Genomic DNA, 21,502 nt, shown 5'->3' on the forward strand with positions numbered 1-21,502 from the left:
CCTCATTGGTCTTATATGAGTGGGGGTTGCGTCTAGTTAGTGCTTAATTTGGACATTTTCGTGGCCTTAGTACTATAAGCTTGCAACTTAATAAATTCCCCTTTTTAAAAGCCATTCTATTTCTCGTATATCACATTCTGAGAGCTTGTAAACTAGAACACCACCTCATTACAAAATAGAGCCTTAGATGGTTCCACCTCTTCGCCGTGCCTCAGACCCATCTGGTAGCTGAGAGTTGGGATGGAATGTCCTGCTCCCTACTTGGCCTTGCTGATACCAGGGAGGGAAGGCATGCAAAGGGCTGACAAGCACTGTGTTGCCCTGAGTCATTTCATCTCTCTGTTGCTGTATGAAGGTGGAAGTTCAGCTCCCTGATGGACCCTGCTAATATCACCCATACAAAAGTGGAGCACCAACTCCTGTTGCCTCACTCTCGTTTGTTGCTACTCGCTGGCCTGGACATTCAGCTCCCTGTTCAGCCTTGCTGACAACTTGAACAACCTTTCCTTTCTTTTCTGGGTGTGTGGGCATTATCAAAATCATCTGCCTAGTAAACGCCAGACCATGGCTGTCAAATGCAAGGCTGAACCTGAGGAGCAGAGAGATGTCTCTACATTGGGTTCAATCCTTTCTGCTAAAGTATCTCCGGTAGCAGAGACTCCAGAGGATATGGAGAAGAGCAGTCTTGGAGAGAAAACTGAACCAGTGGCCAGTGAATTAATACCATCGATCCCTGCCCCATCAAGCACCTTCTCCTTCACTAGCCATGGTGTACAGACAGATGGGTGACTCAAAACTCTTACAAAGCCATTGTGAAGCCTCAGATTCTTACAACAGTGAAGTCTTTGTTATCCAATTAGGAGCAGAATCTTTCCCAGAGGGTTATTCTGTTACTGAACTGGAGAAGCCGCTACAGATTGGGCTGAGAGTCAGGTGCCCCCTTGGGAGGGGACAGTATATCTACTGAGCTAGATAAGAAGGTGAATCTCCTGAATGGTGAGTACTGTGGGAAGTATGCCCACAAAGCAACTTATCCTCCATGACTTGGGCTGAGAAGTATAACATGAGCTTTAGTCACCAGTTCCAGCTGAAGAAGAAGAAAATTAGCAAACTATTGGTGTGCTAGCATGGGCTGTGTCAAAGCTTCTCTGATATAACCCATGCCAAGACCCAGGGCAAGTGCCACCAGGGTTGAGAACACTCTAGCTGGGGTTCAGATAATTCCAATTATGACAAAATACTCTCCCCAACATCTCCTGGAACTTTATCAGTGAAAAGTGGGCATAGAGAATGTGACCTGGGCAACCCCAATACAATTTCACCTGCTCCAGGTTTTACATGGCATCAACCCTCTGTTCCTGTCTAGTTACTCTAGCCTTTGGAGTGTAGGTCTATGAGTTCTGCAAGGCTGCCAACAGATTACAGAGTGCTTTCATTACCAAGAGATTGATAGACAGCCCCTCTTATTACTTAAAGAACATCTTTGAGTGCCATGCGCCGCAAGCTGGGCCCTGTCCTCAAGATCTGCACCAAGATGGATATCCTTAAGGAGGCCTAATGTGACATTCCCCACTGTCCAGGATATAACCTGGTACTAGCAAGAGACTTTGCAGGGAAGAAAGAGCTGACCCAATTATGTAAATCTGCTGTAGAGGGGATTACTGAGACAGGGAAGAGAAGTGCAAAAACTGGCTGCTTGTACTAGATGGCAGTAGTTTTGAAATTTTTCTCTGGGTTCTATTTTACTTTTGGAAATCTTTACAATTCTCCCATCCTTGCTTTTCCTAATCTGATTGTTGTATCCTTATAAGAGAGGCAGTCTATTAGAGATCTAGGGATGCTCAGCCTTATCCTTATCTGTCCCGGGTCTTACTCCTGTGAAAGGAATATACATTTGGTAAGGCAAGAAGATGGGTGGGATGTATGTTGCCCCTTCTCCCAAGGGGAGAAGTATTGTTTTCTAGATTGCATAACATGAGTACCAAATCTGGTACTCTCCTCTTCCCTCTGGATTGTCCCACTGAAGCTGTGTCCCAGACTTCTCTCTTGTCATGCCACTCCCTTAGTATTGAACATTTTCATCTGCATCCATGGCAGGGTCACCAACCAGTGCAGACTTGGTTGGCATGTGTTTTAGTTTCTTAAATACTGCTGGAATGAAATATACCAGAATGAAATTTTTTTTAAAGGGGGAATTGAAAAGTTAAACATTTATAGTTCTAAGGAAGAAAAGGTGTCCAAGTTAAGGCACCAAGTGGTTACCTTCACTCAAAAAGGCCACTGAATCTGGAACATCTATGTTGGCTGGGAAGTCATGTGGCTAGCATCTACTGGTCCCTTGCTCCTGGACTCCATTGCTTTCCACCTCTGTTCCAGTAAGGGTCCTCACTTTGTTTCTCTGGGGCTTGCTTTCATTCCTTGCTTCCCTTGGCTCTCTCCAGGTTCTGTTTTGCTTAACATCTCATGGCAACATCTGCTGGACTCCAAGCATCTCTAAACATCTGTGTCTCTGTTGGTTCTGAGATTTCTGTCATTTCTGATACTTTCCAAAATGTTTCCTCTTTTAAAAGATTCCAGTAAACTAATCAAGACCTGCCTAGGATGGGTGGAGTCATGTCTTTATCTAATCCAAAGGTCAAACCCACAATTGGGTGTGTCACATTTCCATGCAGATAATCTCATTAAAATAGTCCATACTACAGTATTGAAACAGGGTTAAAAGAAATGGCTACTCCCACAAGATTGGATCAGGATTAAAATATGGCTTTTCTGGGGTACATAATACTCTCAAACCAGCACAACATATTTCAGATTTGCTGCAGAGAGTAAATGTGTTTGATTGGCACATGTGTGGCTGTTATTCTTTCTCTATCTCCTGTTCCTGTGCAATTATCTGCTAGAACCATACCTTTCCTTTCAATCCCAAATCTGCCATCCTATAACTTTATAAAGAAGGAGTGCCTTGGTGGGGTCAGAGATCAGGAATATAGCACCTGCCTTAGGCTCTATTCTTTGTACAACAAAAATATTAATACTTTTTCTTCCTAAAAAAAGTAATTGCTTAATCTAATGTCAACTAGATTTTATCCTATCTGTTATCTTGTAGAAGTTAGGTTTGTGATCTATTTTAGGATAGTTTTTGTGAAATGTGTAAAGTCTGTGTCTGTATTCTGTTTTCCTGCATTTGGTTCTTCTAGCACCATTTGTTGGAAAGACTTATCATTCCTTCCTCAAGTTGCCATTCCTCCTTTGTCATAGATTAGTTGACTGTTGACTATATTGATGTGAATATACTTTTCTCTCTGTTCTGTTCCAATTAACTGCTTTTCTATTGTTTCACCATTACCACACTGTTTTAGTCACTATAGCTTTCTGGTAAGTTTTTATTGCTTGATTTGTTATATATTGAACCATTCTTGAATTCTTGGGATAAATTCTACTTGGTCATGCTCTGTAATCATGTAAACATGATATTGGATATGGTTTGCTAGTACATAGCTCAGGATTTTGCATACAAAATGAAAATAACTATTAGTCTGTAGTTAACATGTGGAATCTCTGACACCAGAATAATAGTAAAATAATTTAGGAAGTTTCTCTCATGTATTTTTGTTGTTGTAATGCAGTATACTTTCAAACCAGGCCCCTCCTCAACCACACCTTACCCAGCAACCGATAGCGTCATCCTATCCTCCAATCACAACGCCTTCTTTACTGGCCATCTTTTTTCAACCCTCTACCCGGCTACTAAACACCTCACACACTTATCTCTCTCTCCCATTGGCTCTAACCGCCCCCCATCCTCCACTTCTCCTCCGTCCCAAGCCATATTTAGACATAATGTCTCCTTCCACCAATCAGCTAAGCCCACGGCCACCCTTTCCTGAGATCATCCCCCTCTCCACCGCTTCTATATAAGCAAATGTACTTCCCTTAATAAAGGTCCTTGTGTGCAGTCCTGCTAACTCCACTTGGTCCTGCGGTTTGATTTCCGTCCCGCGCGCGCGCATCCTGCCCTGTCGAGCCCCCGGAGGCGTAGGCCAACGCTTCCCCCGACTGCTGGCCGCAGAAGACCCCCCCATCGAGGAAGGCTTAGCAAACCTCCCTCCCCACAGTAATCTAGAAGTTTTTGTACATTGTGCTTTTATTTTCATCACCTGAAGATATTTTCTAATTTCCCCTATGGTTTCCTCTTTGACCCATTGATTGTTTAAGAGTTTATTTCCACAAATTTGTGAATTTTCCAGGTCAGCATCCTTGTTTGGTTTCTAGCTTCATTTCATTGTGATTAGAGAAAGTACTTTCTATGATTTCTATATTTTTGAATTTGTTGACATTTGATTTTTGTTCAAATATATGGACTATGCTGGTGAATGACCCATGTGTACTACAGAAGAATGTGTATTATGCTGCTGGATAAAATGTTCTCTCTCTCTCTCTCTCTGAATATATGTATCTGTTATATATATATATCTGTTAGGGTTAGTTGGTTTATACTATCTTTCCAGACATCTCTTTACTTATTGCTCTTCTATCTTAATGTTCTATCCTTTTTGAGAGTGGTACATTGAAATATCCAAATATTAATGTCTAACTATTTCTTTCTGCAAATCTTCTCATATTTGCTTTGTGTATTTTGGAGCTCTGCCCTTAAGTGAATGTATATTTATAATTGTTGTCTTCCTATTCAGTTAGCTCCTTTATCAGTATATAGTAAGGTTCTCTGTTACTCCTAACAGCTTTATCTGATATTTAGAGCTAATCCATCTTTCTTTTGGTTCCTGTTGATATGTTATATTTTCTTCCTCCTCAACCTACTTGTGTTTTTCAATTTAAGGTGTCATCTAAAAAGCATTTAGTTAGGCCATTCTTTTTCATCCACTCTGCCAATCTCTGCCTTTTGAGTTGAAGAGTTTATTCCATTTATGTTGTAAATAACTACTGGTAATGCAGGACTTTAAACTGTCATTTTGTTATTTGCAACTTGTAAGTCATATATACTTCCCCTCAATTCATTCCTTCATGTGTTCTCTCATATGTATTTGATTTTTTGTATTGTGCCATTTTGAGTCTCTTCTCATTTATAATATATAAAATATATTTTCTTTGTCATTACAAGTCGATTAAAGTTAACTTCATAAATTTATGAGAATAGTGTTTGATTTAATGTGATCTTAATTTTAATAGCACATACATACCCTGTTACTATCCTCTCTCTTCCCACAACTGTTTTACTTGTTACAAGTTACATATTTATACATTGCATGTACAAAACAAAAAAAAATAATTTTTATACATTTGAATTATGGAACTTTTAAGAAGTAAGCAGTGGAGTTACTTACCAAAAGCTTCAATTCAATACTATTGGCACTTTTAATGACCTATATAGTTACTTTTACCAAAGGTTTTTATATCTTTGTGCTATTTCGATTTACCATTTATTGTCCTTTCCTGCTCATCTGAAGAACCTCCTCTTAACATTGGTTGTAGCAGGGCTTGTGGTGATGAACTCTCCCTCAGCTTTTATTTTTAATCTGGGAATTACTTAATTTGTCCCTTATTTTTGAAAGACAGTCTCACTGGATATAAAATTCTAGGTTAGCAATTTTTTTCTTTCAGTACTTGAAATATTATCTCTCACTGCCTTCCTGCTTCCATGGTTTCAGATGACAGAATTGGAACTTAATCTTATAAGGATTCTCTTATGTATAAATTGTTGCCTTTCTCTTGAACTTCTAGAAGATACTCCTTGTCTTAATATTGGACAGTTTGTTTACCATGTGTCTTGGTGTCTTTTCCTTGAATTTTACCATGTGTTGGTTTTATTGGCTGCCCTAAATGTGTATAGCCATGAATTTCATTAATGTTTGAAAGTTTTATGCCAATATTCCTTTGAACATTCATTCTATCCCTTCTATTTTTACATATTTTAAAAGGTTTTTAAAATTGCAATTACATATTTCATAAATTAAGGAAAATACTAAAATATAGAAATTTAAATATTTTGACCTAACTAGTCATGAAAACACTGACTATCAAAAATAGCAGGGTGTTGAGAGGCAGGGCAAAATGGCAGCATAGTGAGGCATGGCATTTAGTTTGTCCTCCTGAGGAGCTAATAAATAGCCAATAATAGTATAGAATGCTAGGAGAACATCAATGACTGGACATACAGCATACACCAGTCTGGACCAGGTGGAATAGCTGAGATCCCACACAGAACTCTTAAGTCTCCCATATGGTGGAGGCTGGCATCCCTCCACCATGGGCATGGCAGGCTGGTTCCCCAAGGGGAAAGGAAACAAACTTTACTAGCAGCAAGGGCTAAGCTCAGCAAGCTTCAATTACAGAATTAATTAACAAATTCTGAATACTGAAAACATGCCCCCAGTATAGATAAATCTGGAATAAACACTAAAGGAACTAGGAACTTTTGCCCTGGCAGAGAGAGGGCATGGTGGACAGAAAAATAAAACAGAGGCTTTCTGTGTTGGATAGTACAAAATCCTGGAAAAGTGTGGACCCCAAGAAAAGGGGGAACAGAGAGCCTGGAGACACATAGAGCCACGTACCAATTCAAGCTCTTGATTGACAAACCTGAGGACTGGGGAACTCTGCAACTCTGAAAAGGCTTTTTTCTACTCCTTAACAGCTCATTACATAGAACTGGAAGCACTCTCAGGCTTCAGCACTGCCCTGGGCAAGGGCAGAATTAAGCTTCTCTGAGAGACCAAGTAAATAGTCAAGTGAAAGAAGTTAATTTCCAAAAAGGTAGATCTTACCCAAGACAAATAGTATCTTTCCTTCAAGGAATTGAGTCCCCAGGGGCTGGAAAGCTAAAGCAATTAAAGTCATCCTACAACCTCACCTAGGTCTAAACCACACACCCATCAGGGAGAGTCTGCTGAAATTAAAGGCACCGTAGCACTTTACACTGGTGGAAAGCTGCAGTCAGATAAGTATCACATGTTGAGCAGCATTGGAAAAGCACCACATCTAGAGGCTTCATAGGAAAGTCTGTCTGGGGCTCACCCTAAAGGAAAGCTAGTTACACTCTCCTCCTGATATGTAGGCCTGTCTGGTCTGGGAAAATCTGACTGGATTCTATAGTATCTGAGGAGACTCTCCTCAGGAAAAATAAGGCTCCATATAGTCAGAGCTAGAAACACAAAAACAAGAATAGAAAAATTCTGATCAGTTAAACGTAGTCTATGCTAGAGGTCAAAGAAAAGATAGAGAACAAAGCCATCCAGCAACAAAACTTTATGTAAAACAGTGAAAACAATCTCCAGAATAAACTAATTAAGGAAATCAAATGCCTAGATTACAGCAAACAATAATGAGTCATACTAGGAAAATTGAAAATGTTCTAGTTTGTGAGCTGCAGGAATGTGATATATCAGAAACAGAAAAGCATTTATTTTTCTATGTTGTATGGCAGGGTCGCATTTCATTCTTTTTCCATGTGACTATACCATTTGCAGCACCTTTTGTTGAACTTTACTTGTTTGGTGTTTTGTTTGCTTGTTTGTTTTTTGATGGGAGGTGACAGATGAGAATTCTACCACTGAACTACCTTCACACCCCCCAGAACAGCTTTTAAAGAGGGGAATTTATTAAGTTTAATGTTTAAAATTCTAAGGCTGTGAAAATGTCCAAATTAAAGCAAGGCTATAGAAATGTCCAATCTAAGCATCCAGGGAAAGATACCTTGCTTCAAGAAGGCTGATGACGTTCAGGGCTTCTCTTTTAACTGGAAAGACACGTGGTGAACCTGGCAATGACTGCTAGCTTTCTCTCCAGGCTTCTTTCATGAAGCTTCCCTGGGGGTGTTTTCCTCTTCATCTCCAAAAGTCTCTGGCTCCAAAGGTGGATATCTGTTGTTCTCTCATCCTTCTGTCATGCTTCTGTGACCCTCTCCTTGTTCTCAAAAGATCACTGGCTGGTGGACTCTCTGCTTCGTGGTTCTGCAGCATTCTCTGCTCTCTCAGAATCTCATGGCTTTCTCTTTTGTTCTTTAACTTTTTCCAAAGTGCCTCTTCTTTTAAAGGATTCCAACAAAACCAATCAAGACCCAACTGGAATAGGTGGAGGCACATCTCCACCTAATCAAGTTTAATACCCACATTTGATTGAGTCACATCTCCATGGAATTAAGCTAATTAAAGTTTCCAACATACAGTATTGATTAGGGATTAGGAGAAACTGTTGCTCCCACAAGGTTGATTAGAATTAAAACATGGCCTTTCCAGGCTACATAAGCCTTTTCAAACCAGCACATTCCACCCTCTGGACCCTAAAAAATACATGTTTTCCCTGTATACAAAATACATTCATTCCTTAACAATATCAGAGAACCTTAAACCATTTTGGTAACATTATAAACACATTAAAAGTTTAAAATCAGTACAAAATCTCAAAGTTAATCACAGGGATGGTCTGCCCTAAAACAAAGTTCTAGTATGGCTCTGGACCTGTACAAACTCAAAACAGTTTATTTACTGCCAACATACAAAGGAGGAATAGGTATAGGATACATATACCCATTTCCACAGGGAGGAAAGAACATGGGTCAGTGGACCCAAGCAGTTTTGAAAACCTGCAGGACAAACTCCATTAGATTTCAAAGTCTGAGAGTTGTTTATCTTTAGGGCTTCTGAAAGTGGCAGTCCCACCCTTTCCAAGGACCTATGTAGTGGCCTGCCTCTCTCTAAATACAACCTTGGGGGACATTGGGCAGACAACCTTTTTCTTGGCTCCTGCCTCTCCAAGGATGAGGGCTGCACCCAGGTTCTCTGCCATCTCCAGGATACACACTCAACCCCTCTATGTGGTGGCAGGCAGGCTCTCCCCAAACCCCAAGGAATGGGCTTCAACCTCTCTAAGCCCTGAGGTGGCATGACTCTTCTACTGTAACAAACTGGAAGGCCCATCCTCTGCTTTGGGGCAAACTCACCCTCTCCACATGCTTAGATGGGTCCACAATCCTGGCCCAAGGCTTCTTGACTTCAGACCCTAGCCTCCTTGGCTTTGCCTCTAAAGCTATTTTTCCTCCAATGTGTCCCTTCTCTATTCTTCTCAGTCCCAATTGGCAGTGGTTCTGTTATACAGATCCTGTAACACTCATTGTCTTTTTATGCAGTAGCCTTGGTTCATAGCCATCAGACATAAGGAGTTTCCACAAATCCTTCCTGGATGTCTGATCCTGACTTTCTCTGAAACGGCTGACTGGTTCCACATTTGGTTAAATCCTCATTTGGTGAGCTATCCTCTGGAGTTGCCCTTCCTGGAAGCCCAAAATTTTCCAAAACACCAGTTTTTGGTTTCTTTGTACACAAGAGTTCAGTTCTCAGCTTCTGTCTTTCCTGTCACATTTTACTATATGTGACTGTGAGGAAAAACCAGGCTGTGCTTTTGACATTTAATTTGGAGATCTCTTCTGCTTAATATCCAAGGTCATGGCTTTTAAAATCTGCCTTCCAGCCAAAGCCACTAGTCAATTTTGCCAGATTATCTGCCATTTTAAAATAAGGATTGCCTTTCTTCCAGTTTATAATAACACATGCCTCATCTCTGTCCAAGGCCCTATGAGAAATATCTTTAGAGTCCACATTTCTACCACAGTTTCTTCAAAGCATTCCAGGGCTTCTCTATCAGGGTAATCATGACTCCTCCAAAATCTTCCCCTTATCCATTTAAAAAGACATTCCAACATGTTTGGTATTTGCAAACTGCAGCAGCACCACACTCCTGGTACCAAAATCTGTTCCGGCTTGTTAGCTGCCAAAATGCAATATACCAGAAACAGAATGGCTTTTAAAGGGGGGATTTTAATATGTTGCCAGTTTACAGTTCTAAGGCCAAGATAATGGCCCAATTAAAGCAAGTCTATAGAAATGTCCAATCTAAGGCGTCCAGGGAAAGATACCTTGATTCAAGAAGGCTGAAGACATTCAGGGTTTCTCTTTCACCTGGAAGGGCACATGGCAAACTCTGCTAGCTTTCTCTCCAGTCCTCTTGTTTCATGAAGCTCTCTGGGAAGTGTTTTCCTTCTTCAGCTCCAGAAGTCACTGGCTGGTGGACTTTCTGCTTCTCATGGATATATCATTCTGAAGCTTCCTCCAAAATGCTTCCTCTGTTAAAGGACTCCACTAAACTAATCAAGACCCACATAAAATGGGTGGAGACACATCTCTATCTAATCAAATTTAATACTCACAGTTGATTGAGTCATGTCTCCATGGAGGTAACCTAATTAAGTTTCCAGCCTATAGTGCCAAATAGGGATTAGAAGAGACTCTTTCTCCAACAAGATTGATAGGATTAAAACATGGCTTTTCTAGGGTACATAAATCCTTTCAAACCAGCATAGCTCCCTCTTAAAAGACTCCAGTAAACAACCTTACCTTTAGTGGGTGGAGACATCCCTCCATAGAAATAATCTAATCAAAAGTTAGCACCCAAAATTGGGTGGATACATCTCCATAGATAATCAAAAAGCCTCACCTGGCAATATTGAATGAAGATTAAAGGATATGGCTTTTCCAGGATACAACACAGATTCAAACTGGCACATTCCATACTTTGGACACCAGAAGGACATATTCTTTCCAAATGCAAAATACATTCATTCCATTACAATATCAGAAAGCCTTAAACCATTTCAGAAACAATACAAAATCTCATCAAAGTCAGCTACAGGTGTGAAAGGGAAACTAAGTTTGTAGAGTTTGTCCTGCTTAACTGATGCTGCCATTGAATGACCTTGATGCAAAATTGTTAAAATGTAAACTCCAGCTGAGAGAACTGGCTATCCACTCTAAAGGAGATATAATTTGATGAAATTATCTAGGTCCCAGGAAAACTCAGTCCCTAGCCAGTTCCCAAAGGATCACTTGGGCCCAGTGACACAAGCTAATTGGAATCTGGTCACTATTGTGTAAAAACACCATATAAACTGCATATAAATAGTTAATCTGATAGAATCTCATCTGAGAAGAGGACTCTGCTTGGGACTTTTCTACTCAGACCCTGAATGCTATCTGCAGATTTCCCCAATGCTCTTCTTTGGGGTTGGTGCTATCCTGCATGGTGATGTAACTGTATCTCATTTCTAATAGTCTTTTAATTACTTTTCCTAATGAATTGTTTTTATATCACTAAAAATTCTGTTTTATATCACTATATCTGTATCTGAGCCTCTAAATTAAGTGGCCACAAATATCACATTACCTTTTGTGCAAGAAGGCATGGTCTGTCTAAGGCAAAATTCTCCTCTGGCTCTGGACCTGTAAAACTCAGAAGTTATTTGCTGCCAACATACAAAGAACATACAGTCATAGGATAAATACCTCCATTTCCATAAGGAAAAATTGGAAGGAACACGGGTCATTGGACCCAAGCAGCTCCAAAACCCTACAGGGCAAACTCTATCAAATTTCAAAGTCTGAGAGTAATTTATCTTCAGGACTTTAAAAAGTGGTACTCCCACCCTTTACAAGGGCCTACCCAGCAACCCATCTTTCTGCAGATGCCACATTGGGGGACAATGGTGAGACTTGGCTCCACCCTATCAAAGCATTGGGGCCACACCCAGGCTCTCTGACATCTCTTGAGGCACATACTCAACCCCTCTGTGAAGTGGCAGCCAAGCTGTCCCCAATCCTCAAGGAATGTGCTCCACCCCTTCCAAGGCCTGAAGCAACACAACCCTTACACTGCAATGAGGTGGAAGGCCCACGCTCTGCCTTTGCAGCAAACTCACACTCTCCAGGTACTTGGGTGGGTCCACTCTCTGAGTCCAAGTTCTCCTGACCTCAGACTTTAGCCTCCGTGGTTATGCCTCTGAAGACATTCTACCTACGCTTTGTCCCTCTCCTGTGTCTTTTAGTCCAGACTGGCAGTGCTTGTTTATACAGATCCCACAACACTTTTGTTGGCTTTATAGGTAGTAAGCAAGAATCATGCCCATCAGACAGAAGGAATTTCTACAAATCTGTCCTTAATAACTACTTCTCCAATCCTGGCTTTTTCTGAAATGGGTGACTGGTTCTCCATTTGGTTAAATCTTCATGTAGGGCACTATTCACTGAGGTCTCCCTTCCTGGAAGCTCAGAATTTCCACACCATCAATTTCTGGTTTCTTTGTACCCAAGAGTTCAGTTTTCAGCTTATCTCCTTCCTGTTGCATTTCACTGTAAGCTGCAAGGAGAAATCAGGCTGCACTTTCCACATTTAATTTGGAAATCTCTTCTGTTAAATATCCAAGTTCATGGTTTTTAAGTCTACCTTCCATCTAAAGCAACCAGTCAGTTTTGATACAGTTTCTGCAACTTTAAAACAAGAGTCACCTTCCTTCCAGTTTGCAATAACATGTGCCTCATTTCTCTCTAAGACCTTATCAGAAGTATCTCTAGAGTACACATTGCTACCAACAGTTTCTTCAAAGCATTCTAGACATTCTCTATCAAGCTCCTCACAAATCCTCCAAAATCATTCCTTTATCCATTTAAAAAGCTGTTCCAACATGCTTGGTATTTGCAAACTGCAGTACCCCACTTCTCTGTTGCTAACTTCTAGTTTGCAAGCTGCCAATGGATATGCAACCATTGTCCCCCAGTGTTGCATTTGCAGAGAGCTGGGCTGCTGAGTAGGCCCTTGAAAAGGGTGGGAGTACCACTTTCTAAAGCCCTGAAGATAAATTACTCTCAGACTTTGAAATTTGATTTGCAAGCTACCAGAAACAGAATGACTTTTAAGAAGAGGAATATACTAAGTTGCAAGTTTACAGTGCTAAGGCCAGAAAAATGTTCAAATTAAAGCAAGTCTATAGAAATGTCCAGTAAGGCATCCAGAGAAAAATACCTTGATTCAAGAAGCCTTTGATGTTCAGGATTTCTCTCTCAACTGGAAAGGCACATGGTGAACATTGCTGTGCCTGCCAGCTTTCTCTCCACGTTTCTTGTTTCATGAAGATCTCCTGGGGGGTTTCCTTCTTTATCTCCAAAGGACGCTGGCTGTGGGGGCTCTCCTGGCTCTCTTGAGATTTTCCTGAAATGGTTCCATCTTAAAGGGCTCCAGTTAAGCAACTTCACCTTTAAATGGATGGAGACACACCTCCATGGAAAAAAGCTAATCAAAAGTTACCACCCACAGTAGTGGATTTCATAATTTAACTTGTATTGTCAATTTTAGTTGAACAACATAAGTACATGGAATCTTGACTAGGGTGTGAGATTTTGTTGTTTTGCTTATGTTAATGTGATGCCCCAATAAATCCCAGAGTGATTTGGACAGTGAATAAAGAAGTATGTGTAAAGTCCCCTTGGGGGGATGGGTAAAAAGGGGGAAATATTCAACTTCCCTATTTGGAGAATTTCTGATATTCTTGCAAGCAGTGGGGACAAACAAATCAATAGGACAAGCTCTCAATGTTGGGGTTCATCCCTATGAAACTTATTCCTGCAAAAGATAGGCTAAGCACACTAAAAATTAGGCCCGAGTGTCACCCCCAGAGAACCTCTTTTGTTGCTCAGATGTGGCTTCTCTCTCTAAGCCAACTTAGCAGGTAAACTCACTGCCTTCCCTCCTACATGGGGCATGACTCCCAGGGGTGTAAATCTCCCTGGCAACATGGGACAGAAAGCCTAGGCTAAGCCAGGAACCAGCATCATGTGTTTGAGAAGGCCTTCTTGATCAAAAGGGGAAAGAGAAATGAAACAAAATCAAGTTTCATTGGCTGAGAGATTTCCAACAGAGTTAAGAGGTTATCCTGGAGTTTATTTTTGTACATTATGTAGATATCCCTTTATGGTTTATGGTGTATTGGAGTGGCTAGAAGGAAGAACCTGAAACTGTTGCACTGTGTTTCGGTATCCTAGATTCTTGAAGATGATTGTATAAAGATATAAATGTGACTGTGTGATTGTGAAAACCTTGTGTCTGATGCTCCTTAGATCCAAGGTATGGACAGATGAGTGAAAAATATGGATAAAAATAAAGAATAGTGGGGACAGAGGGTAAAAAAATGGGTGGGTGGAAACACCTAGTGATCAATGAAAGGAAGGGGTAAGGTATATGGTATGTATGAGTTTTTTCTTTTCTCTTTTCATTTCTTTTTCTGAAATTGTGCAAATTTCTAAAAAATGATCATGGTAATGAAAACACAACTATGTGATGATATTGTGAGCCATCAGTTGTACACCATATATAGAATGTATGTGTGTGAAGATTTCTCAATTAAAAGAAAAAAGCAGAAAAGTTTTTTTAAATGTTACCACCCACAAGTTCCCACCTGGCAATGTTAAATGAGGATTTAAGGACAGAGCTTTTCTGGGGTACACCACAGATTCACACCAGCACAGAAGATATGGCCCAGTCAAAGGAACGAACCAACATTTCAAATGAGATTAGGACTTAAAATGACTAATTCAGGATATTCAAGCAGATGTGGGAAATCTCATAAAAAATCAAATCAATTTATTGAGGGAGGATATAAAGACATTAGGCAAACATAAAGAAGAAATCAAAAGTTTGAAAAGACAAGCCACAGAATTTACTATTTGGATCTGTTTTGGGTACACTGTGCACTTCTTGAATCTATAATTTTATGTCTTTCATAAGAGATGAGAAATTTTCAGTGATAATTTCCTCCATTAGTCTTGTTTTCCCTTCTCTTCTTCTGGGAGACTCACAGCATTTATATACATGTGCTTCATGTTGTCAGTCAGTTCCCTGAGATTCTGCTCATTTTTTTCCATTCTTTTCCCTATATTTTCTTTTGAGTATTGGATTTCATATATCCAGTCCTCTAGTTCACTAATCCTTTCTTCTACCTCTGCAAATCTATTGTTGTAGGTTTCCACTGTTTTTATCATCTCTTCTTTAATTCCCATAAGATCTATTAGTTGTTTTTTTTTTTTAACTTTTGATTTCATTTTTTTACCCAATGTCTTCTTTATATCCTTCCTCAACTTGTTGATTTGATTTTGATGAGATTTTCCATGTCTGTTCAAAAATACTAAATTAACTGTTTCACCTCCTGTATCTGCTTTGAATTATTGGTTTGTTCCTTTGACTGGGCCATATCTTCAATTTTCCCTGTATGACTCATCATTATTTTTTTGCTTGCATCTAGCCATTTGATTTCCTTAATTAGTTTATTCTGGAGGTTGTTTTCACTCTTTTTTCTTACTGGATAGCTTTGTTCTCTTTCTGTTTTTTGACATTCAATTCAACTGATTCTAGACCTCTAGCATAGTTTCTGTTTTAACTATTCAAAATTTTTCAGTTACTTTTCTTTTTCTTGCCCTGTCTATAAAGCCTTTTTTTTTTTTTTTTTTTTTTTTTGAGGAGAATCTCCTTAGATACTATAGACTGTCAGAGTTTCCCAGACCAGACTGGCCCACATCTCAGGAAGAAAGAAATGCCAGCATCAGTTTGCCCTGAGAGTGAGACCCAGCAGATTGTCAGACTTTCCTAAGAAGCCTCTAGGCTCTTATCCTACCCAGCCTATGGTGCTTGCCTACCTATGGCTTCTCACCAACGTAAGGTGATGTGCCTTTAATTTCAACAGACTGACCCTACTGGAGGTGTGAGTGAGAGAGAGGTGAGGTTGTCGGATGGTATGAATCGCTTCAGTTTTACAGTCCCTGGGGCCTGAATTCCTTGGTGGAGGAATTCCACTTGAGCTGAGCCCTACCTTTCTCTTTAAGAAAGATATGACCTTTCCAGAATTATCTCCTTTCACCTGACTAGTTACTTTGTTTCTCAGACAAAATTAATTCTACCCTTACCTGTGGCACTGCTGGAGCCTAAGAAGGCTTCCAGTTCTATCTAATGAGCTGTTAAGGAGTTGAAAAAAAAGTGGACACCCCCCACTCCACCCCCATCTCCATTCCTTGGGTTTGTCAATCAAGAGCTTAAGTTGATTAGTGGTTCTGTGTGTCTCCAGCTCTATATGTCCCCATTTTGGGGAATCCAGCCCTTTTGCAGTATTTTGTGCTGTTGGACTCAAAGAACCTCTTTTGGGTGGTGTGATGGTGGCTCAGTGGCAGAATTCTTGCCTGCCATGCTGGAGACCAGGGTTCAATTCATAGTGCCTGCCCATGCAAAAGAAAATAAAAGCCTCTTTTTTTTTCTGTCAGCCCCTCTCTCTGCTGAGGCAAAACTCCTAGTACCTTTAGTGCTTATTCCAGGTGTATCTTTGCTAGGGGCCTATTTTCAGTTGTCAGAATTTGTTAATGCCACAATATGAGTTTGGTTGAGCTAAGCCCTTACTACAAGTAAACTCCATTTCCTTTCCTCTTGGGGAAGCAGCCTGCCATGCCCATGGGGAAATGGTACCAGCCTCCATGGCTAGGGGGACTAATGGTTCTTTGTGGCATCTCATCCAGTCCACCTGGTCCAGACTGGTATACTCTGTGTATCTAATCACTGATGTAGCCCCAGAAGTTGTTCTGTACTGTTCTTGGCAATTTACTAGCTCCTCTGGAGTACAAACCACTTTCCATACCTTACTAAGCTGCCCTCTTGCCCTTAGTGTTCTACAGTCCTCTTTTAAACATCAAAATCTTATTTCTGTTCATGCATGAATTTTACTTAGTGCAAACTCATCTTAACTTGGTCACATATCTTGTGAAATTCACATAACAAATAACTAACCAATTTAAAGTATTCAATCCAGGGGCATTTAGGACATTCTCACACTGTGTAAGTATCACATCTATCTGTCAATCTATCCATACATGTAATGTAATCAGTCACACTAAAACAAAAGACATTTCAGCAAGCTAAACTTAAATGTGATTTAAGTTCATCACTTGGTCATGAGAAACTGTACATGTTAATTTTTTCATTTGAAAACAAAATAATTTTAAAACTTTCAAAAATTTTTTATAAAAATATTTTAAAAGTTTGCTTTTATTAAAGCGAGGAAAGTAAATAATTATAAATGTTGATATTTGGGGTAAACAATTATATAAAATTAATGTTGAGATCACCACCCCAAACATGGCATCCAGGTGTCCAAGTTGTGGCACTGCAGCCCTCTGTACTCCTGCAACCATGGTGCTGTGTGTGGCAGGGAGCTTGCAGACCATGGTCTGCAGCTTGTGGTTGGCCTCAGCACCTGCCACATCCTGCCTGTGTCAGCCCTGGGTGCTGGGGGTGGATGCCTACTGGATGTTGCATACCAGCCCCACTCTGTTCTCAGTTTGGAAATTCACAGACAAATATGAATGGATAACCATAGAAATTATTACTAGAACAGTGGGAAACAGCAATTTTGCACAGGAAGTTTTGGAAGATGTTTACTGTAGTCTTCCTAAGGTTGGGACAAAATTGAACAAACAAGAAGAGTTTGGTGCTTTGAAAACTGGGAGAGCTGCTAGTGAATTTTATTCTTCTCTATCAGGAGGAGTAACAAGTTAATAAGGCTTTTGCAGAAAACCCGGGACTTGTCACCAAATCTTTTTATGAAGAGGGTTGGCTGATCAAGACGGCACTGAGTAATCCTTCAGAACTTGATGAACTAAGTGAAAAAGCATATGGAAATTACATGAAATCTATTCAACAGTGAACATGGAACCCCTAAATAAACTAGTCTGAAACAACTTCACCCAGCAATATTTTAAAATACTGGTAGATAGAAAGTTATATTGGCAACTTTTAGCAATACAAATAGGAAAACAGAAACTTATTCTGACTGTGCTTTTGAGAGAAAATATTCCTTAACTTTCTAAAGATAGTAGGTAAACACCATTTACATCTTTTTCACACCACCCAATGATTTACATTAGGATCTAGTTACTATATTCAGAATTCATGAAATTACCTAAAGTAAAAACTACTTGTAAAAATGATGTAATTCATGGGTAAACATTGTTATTTTAATCTTTATATGGTATTGTAATTTGCTAATGTCAATCCCTGGATTTGGGCCAAAATACTTTCATATTTTCATTGGAAATAGCTAGGGGTGGAGATAAGTTTTTATTAGTTGTATACTGTCATGGGAGGAATAATATTATAACATATTTTCTGGTGTTATTTTCATACAGTGAAGCAACAGACTTGCAGCTAAAAAAGAAACCTTTAATAACAGTAAAACATTGAACCTCTCCATTAAAAAAAATGTTGGGAGTTGTATTACTGGTACCTGTAAATTCTTAACATATTTTCAACTATGAAAGCAATGCAGAAAACATTAACCAATAAAATAAATAATTAAAAATGTATGCCTAGGAGCACCATTTTTCTCTTATTCTCAGGCTCTGATATGGCTCAGCCATGACTGGCCTGTTCCCAACTGTTCCACTGGAAGGTTAAAGTATTTTGCATATCCACTCTAATATTGTGTGTTCTTTTTCCCTTCTCCTGAATCTTTATCAGGATTGTCTCTAGCAAACATCCTGATTCTATAAAAAGGCCCACAGCATGCCAGATTTTGACCCAGCAACACCCTCAGTAAGCAGATACTTGGGTAAAATGCCTCTTGTTAAAATATTACCTGAGAAAGTAGAGAAAGGGCCACGTGGGAACAGTGCAGAAAATGAAGGTTCTGTCCCTGGTATTTAGAAAAAAATAGACAACCTGGGGAACTACAGCAAAAGTTCTCAGCTTCGGGTGTGGAAAGGAAGCTATTTACTCATGTGGAGGCAGCCTGAGTAGTCCCAGAGCCATGGATCTTCCTTCCTGGGTCCTGCAGAAGTGAAGTGTTTGTCCTTCCTGCAGAGGCAGTGTCCAGTTGGGGAATATTGGGGAGGAATTTCTGGCATGGTTTAGTCAGAAAAGGCATTTCATATCGGGGAAAATGATCCACAGCATGGGGAGATTAGGGCTCTGCTTCATGGTGAAAATGCACACCTTACCCCATTAGCCCAATCATTGGGTTTGTGCTCAGACTGTTCAATGCCAGTAGACTGAGCCTGGTTGAAGTGGACTTCTCAGCACAGCCAACAGTGGAAACTTAGGAAGAATGACTGGCAGAAGAAGCAAGAGCTGGGGAGTCTCCACTTAGAGCCCAGACTCTCCTGTCCACATCAGACTTTTATCCCTGACCCCACTGTCTGGACAATCCCAGGATAAAGCTCCTGGTGCATAACATCCCCATAAAGTTCCTAATTAGCCAAAGACCTCCCTGCCTCCATCACACCAGTCTTCCACCCTGTCCAGTTAGGAGATACCTACATTTGTTGGTGAATTTATTGGGTCTCAAGGAAGGTGGCCTGTCCAGGATCACATTGTCACCTGGAAGCAGTGTTCCCAGCCCAGGGTGCACAGAGTTACAGGAATTCAAAAGAACCCAGCAGAGAACTGCTTAACCAGATGGGGCAATAGAGTAACCTGCACAACCTGTTCCTTGGAACCTGCCTCAGGTGCTCACTGGAATGGGGGTTGGAGCAGTTCCATGGTATAATTAAAGAAACCTATTTTGCTTTTCATTCTTGTGAATTTCTCATGTTTGCTGCTATTACCTGTAGACATTGTCCCGAGGGAGTGAATGATTAGCGAGGTAATTAGAAGTGCAAAACTTGTTTTACAGTAAGAAAATAAATGATGTTCCTGAAAGGCTTTATATCATTCTATCTGATCCACCCAAAGCTCCTTGGAGTTTGTGATATCCACACTACACATGGTGTAATCAGCTATCTTAGTTGCTGCACTGCCTGAGTATTGGTCTTGACCTGTCACTGTGTCTGGAGTGTGTCTTAAGTTCTCTCTGCATCTCCATAACACAATCCATGTATATAAAGAGAAGGAAAATGGAACCTGACTCAGAGGCTTGTATGGGAACAAATTAAAGAGCTCAGAATAGTATCTGTGTTTCCTTTCAACTTTTATGGTCTAGCCTGAATTTTAAAAACCCTGTGAGCAACTCTCAGAGTAACAATTTGCCATATGGGAGTCCCCATTCAATTCATTTAGCCACAAATCTTATTTCAGAGGTGTTATTTGAGTGGCTCATCCATGTTTTTCCATCTTCCTCTTTGTAGTAGTGACAAGACTAATGAGATCACATCTTTATGTTTCCACTTTGTGCATTTGAAATTAGACTATTTTCAGTGGGAAGCACCTGGGAGAGTAGGAAAGAATTATTTAACTTGATACGTACAAAACCTGCAGGTTGCAGCAGGAGTGTGCTGAGTCCATAGCCATGGCTGAAGTGTCAAATCCATATTCTCCTGGGCTTTGGTCCTCATCTCTCCATTCCTGTCTTTTTTTTTTTTTTTTTTTTTTTTTTTTTATTAACGGAAAGAAAAAAAAGAAATTAACACAACATTTAGAAATCATACCATTCTACATATGTACTCACTAATTCTTAACATCATCACATAGATGCATGATCATTGTTTCTTAGTACATTTGCATCAGTTTAGAGGAACTAGCAACACAACAGAAAAAGATATAAAATGTTAATATAAAGAAAAGAAATAAAAGTAGTAGTAATAGTAAAAAACAACAACAACAAACAAACCAACAAGCAAACAAAAACAAAAAAAAACCCTATAGCTCAGATGCAGCTTCATTCAGTATTTTAACATGATTACTTTACAATTAGGTATTATTGTGCTGTCCATTTTTGAGTTTTTGTATCTAGTCCTGTTGCACAATCTGTATCCCTTCAGCTTCAATTACCCATTGTCTTACCCTGTTTCTAACTCCTGCTGAACTCTGTTACCAATGACATATTTCAAGTTTATTCTCGAATGTCCGTTCACAACAGTGGGACCATACAGTATTTGTCCTTTAGTTTTTGGCTGGATTCACTCAGCATAATATTCTCTAGGTCCATCCATGTTATTACATGGTTCACAAGTTTATCTTGTCTTAAAGCTGCATAATATTCCATCGTATGTATATACCACAGTTTGTTTAGCCACTCTTCTGTTGATGGAGATTTTGGCTGTTTCCATCTCTTTGCAATTGTAAATAACGCTGCTATAAACATTGGTGTGCAAATGTCCGTTTGTGTCTTTGCCCTTAAGTCCTTTGAGTAGATACCTAGCAATGGTATTGCTGGGTCGTATGGCAATTCTATATTCAGCTTTTTGAGGAACCGCCAAACTGCCTTCCACAGTGGTTGCACCCTTTGACATTCCCACCAACAGTGAATAAGTGTGCCTCTTTCTCCGCATCCTCTCCAGCACTTGCCGTTTTCTGTTTTGTTGATAATGGCCATTCTGGTGGGTGTGAGATGATATCTCATTGTGGTTTTGATTTGCATTTCTCTAATGGCCAGGGACATTGAGCATCTCTTCATGTGCCTCTTGGCCATCCGTATTTCTTCTTCTGGTAGGTGTCTGTTTAAGTCTTTTTCCCATTTTGTAATTGGGTTGGCTGTCTTTTTGTTGTTGAGTTGAATAATCTCTTTATAAATTCTGGATACTAGACCCTTATCTGATATGTCATTTCCAAATATTGTCTCCCATTGTGTAGGCTGTCTTTCTACTTTCTTGATGAAGTTCTCTGATGCACAAAAGTGTTTAATTTTGAGAAGCTC

General features: G+C 39.9%; 3 pseudogenes across 1 annotated transcript in view; all 3 read left to right on the forward strand.

The window, feature by feature from the left end:
• LOC143670021 (folate receptor alpha pseudogene) overlaps nt 1-21,502 on the forward strand; it is an 80,292-nt pseudogene that overhangs the window by 10,923 nt on the left and 47,867 nt on the right. The gene's annotated exons all lie outside the window — the stretch shown is intronic.
• Nucleotides 767-3,877, forward strand: LOC143669604 (polyhomeotic-like protein 1 pseudogene; annotated as a pseudogene).
• Nucleotides 5,106-20,214, forward strand: LOC143670022 (glycine cleavage system H protein, mitochondrial pseudogene; annotated as a pseudogene).

This window comes from Tamandua tetradactyla, chromosome 26 (assembly GCF_023851605.1).
Source record: "Tamandua tetradactyla isolate mTamTet1 chromosome 26, mTamTet1.pri, whole genome shotgun sequence".
NCBI classification, from domain to species: Eukaryota; Metazoa; Chordata; class Mammalia; order Pilosa; family Myrmecophagidae; genus Tamandua; species Tamandua tetradactyla.